This window comes from Octodon degus, unplaced genomic scaffold (assembly GCF_000260255.1).
Source record: "Octodon degus isolate 3935 unplaced genomic scaffold, OctDeg1.0 scaffold00069, whole genome shotgun sequence".
NCBI lineage: Eukaryota > Metazoa > Chordata > Mammalia > Rodentia > Octodontidae > Octodon > Octodon degus.
The window spans coordinates 7,476,485-7,480,356 of NW_004524645.1; positions in this window are offsets into that span (position 1 = coordinate 7,476,485).

A 3,872-nucleotide genomic window follows, 5' to 3' on the forward strand; every position below is an offset into this window, starting at 1 on the left:
CCCTGTGGCAAGATGTTCTGCTCCTGGACTAGCTGGGTGGTTCTATTCTCTACACTCTCTTCAGAGATTGCAGCTGCAGGGTTACACCCCAGACATGTATGCCAGACCTCAGCTGTGCCTGGATGGGTCAAGGTGGAGTAGTGGGGAGAGGAAGCTCTCCCACACACTCACTGGGTTTGGGCTAGGACTGAGTCTGGGGGTTCCCAGAATGGGTCAGAAATTCCTACTTGGTGGGTGGGTTGGGGGAGGTGCTGCAGAGTGGTGGGGGCGTCCCAAGTGAATGGGAGAGGGTCTCACCCATGCTGCGCCTGAGCTGGGACCGGTATTTTGTCCCGAAGGCTTAGGTTAGCAGGAAGCTCTCCCACACACTCACTGGACCTGGGCTAGGACTGTATCTGGGGGTTCCCGGAATGTAGCAGAAATTCCTACTGGGCAGGTGGGGTGGGGGAGGTGCTGAGGAGTGGTGGGGGGAGTTCCAAGGGGGTGGGAGAGGGTCTCACCCATGCTTCGCCTGGGCTGGACCCGGTAAATGGTCCCGCTGGAGCAGGGTAGCGAGAAGCTCTCCCTCACACTCACAGACCTGCACTAGGACTGGGTCTGGAGGTTCCCAGAGCACGGCAGAAATTCCTACTCGGTGGGCGGGTTGGGGGAGGTGCTGCGGAGTGGTGGGGGGCGTCCCAAGTGGGTGGGAGAGGATCTCACCAACGCTGCGCCTGTTCTGGGACCCGTATTTGGTCCCACCAGTGCTGGGTAGCAAGAAGCTCTCCCACACACTCACAGGACCTGGGCTAGGACTTCTGTACAATTTTTATTGTTTCATGTTGCTTTGCTTTTATTTTTATTTCACTTTTTTATTTTAGAGAAGAGTCTACAGGGTGTTCAGGTTCTCACTAGTAGATCATACTCATAGTGATCTGCCTGTTTACAGCTTCCCAAGCTTTGGGATTACAGGCATGTGCCACCACACCCAGTCTCAATTGCTGTCTCAGTGCGCCCCAGGGGTGGGGCTGGCACAGCAGGCCCACTGAACCTGCTTCCAGGCAATTTAATCCATTGAGCTCTTTGGCCAGCCCTTTGTTGCTTTATTTTTTGTTTTGTGCTTTTTTGTTGTTGTTGTTGTTATTTCCTTTTCATGTAAAAGAAAAATTTCCAGATTGGCAAGGTGTCAGGAAATTTATTTCAAGAAAGTAAGGTAGCATATGTATAAAATTCTGTGGAATTTTTTGTTCAAATTTTTGAGACATGATTTAATTTGTACTCCAGACTCACATTGAACTAGGTAGGCTGGGATGACCTAGAACTTGGAGTGATCTTCCTGCCTGAAGCCTCCTCAGTACTAAGGTTATAGGCCTACATTACCATAGCAGGAAAAATTTCATTAATTTAAAAACTGCTTCTCGAATTAAAACTTTTATTTAGGTTACAGGGTATGCAATGATTTACTTGTAACCCTTTATAACTATCATTTTTGAAGTGAATACAAATAGTAAAAAAATTAGAAGAGATACAGAATTTCACTGAACAAAATAATAATTCAATAGATTGTAATATTGTATAATGTCTAAAAATTAGTTGTTTAGACTATGAGATAAAAGAATAAAAAATTGGTTTTAAAAGATATAAGAAACTTAAACAGAGAAGAAAATAAAACATTTAAGCATTATCTACTTTCAATAGACCAGGAAAATTTGGAGGTACAATTATCCAAGCCATCCTCTACATATACACATAAGTATAGCATTTCCCTTCCTTCTTTTGTTATTATGCTCATCCTGGTTATTCCTTTACTATGCAGAGATTCTTTCCCTTTCACATTATTTTTGTAATTTCAAGAATTTATTTATACTTTCAGTATATTACATACAGAGATCATACAATATTTGCACATATGTGTCTGGCTTATTTCACTTGCGATTACCAAGTTTGGTTGCATTAATTTACTTACAGAAGTGTTGAGCTTATCTTTTTTATAGTGGAGTAATATGCCTTTGTGTAAAAATACCACATTGTTTTTATCCATTGCTCAAATGATGGGCATTTTTGTTGTTTCCATGATTAAGCTATGAAAAATTTGGTTGCAATAAATATGGGTGCACACATATCATTGTGGTATGATGATTTCAGTGCTTCTGGAAAGATATGCAGAATGAAAATAGCTGGGTTGAATAGAAATCCTAATTCTAGCTTTTCCAGGAATCTACACACTGATTTACATAGTGGTAGCACCATTCTGTACTCTTACCAACAATGCGAGAAGGGTGCTTTTTCCCCACAGCCCCTCCAGCATTTGTTATTTGCTGACTTCTTGGTGATAGTCATTGTTTCTGGGGTGAGATGGTATGAAATTGTTGCTTTTAATTTGCATTTCTCCAGTGACCAATGATGGTGAATATGTTTGTATATATTTATTTTTCATTTTTATTTCTTCTTCTCAGACACTTTTATGTATTTAGTACAGGGTCTACCAGGTCTCATACACCGATTGGACTAACAATGATTCTCCTGTTTTCAGCTTCCCAAGTGCTGGGATTACAGATACATATCACCATGCCCAGTCTCAATTGCAGTCTCAGTGCACCCTGTGAGCAGGGCCTATATTTCTTCTGAGAAATATTTACTCATCTAAGATGCCTATATTTGATTGAGTTTTAGAATTTTGTGGACCTGATTATTTTTAACTCTTTATATGTATCTAGATAGAAGTCCTTTGTATGAGAGACAATGAGCTACAATTTTTTCAAATTTTAGGTTCTCTTTTTAGTCTGTTTGAGCTTTCATCTGAAGTGTATAATGTTTGCAAAATGATGAGATCCCAATTATTGATTCTTTGAGGTATTTCTTGTGTAGTTTGGTTTTTATTCATGAGTTCTCTACCTTCCCCTGAGTCTAAGATTTCTACCTAATTTCTCCAACAGAAGATTTTGTGTTTTAGTTCTACTAAATCTTTGATCCATTTTGACTGTACTTTTTTTGTAAGGTGATAGACATTGGTCTAATTTCAATGTTTGGCAAATGGAAAGATAGTTTTTCCAGCACCATTTATTAAAAAGGGTTTTTTTTATTCCAGTGAACATGTTTGACCCCTTTGTTAAAGATAAGGTGGCTTAGTGTGTGTGTGTGTAGTTGTAGCTATGTCTTCTAATTTATTCCACCGATTTCAGGTCTTTTTTTTTACTAGTACAATGCTGATTTTATCACAATAGCTTGGTAGTAGTATACACCAGGAACTGTAATGCTTCTTGCCTTTCCTTTGTTGCCCAGGATTGCTTTTGATATTGCTAGTCTCTTATGTTTTCACGTGAATTTTAAGAATATTTCCTCTAGATCTTTAAGATATACTAATGATATTTTAATTGGGATTTCCTGAATATGTATAGCAATTTTGGGAGTAGGACCATTTTTACAATGTTAGTTCAACCTATCCAAGATCAAGGACTACCTTTCCATTTTCTGAAATCCTTTTTGATATTTTTAAAAAGTATACTGTGATTTTCACTGTGTTCCTCTTACACCTCCTTTGTTAGATTAATTCCTAGGTATTTCATTTTTTTGGATGTTTTTGTGAAAGGTGTGATTTCCCTAATTTCTTTCTCAGTGTGTTCACGGTTTGTGTATTAAAATGCTATTGATTTTTGAGTGTTGTCTTTGTATCCTGATGTGCTCCTGAATTTGTTTATTAAATCTACAAGACATGGGGCTGGGGAGATGGCTCAGTGGAATAAGCACTTCCCTGGCAAGCATAAGGGCCTGAGTTCAATCCCTGGTTCCACAAAAAATGAATAAGTAGGCATTTCACTGACCTTCTCAGACCAAAAAGCTACAACTCTTGTTGCATAGGTCCTGCTTTACCTTGGTCTTAACCATCCAGTAGA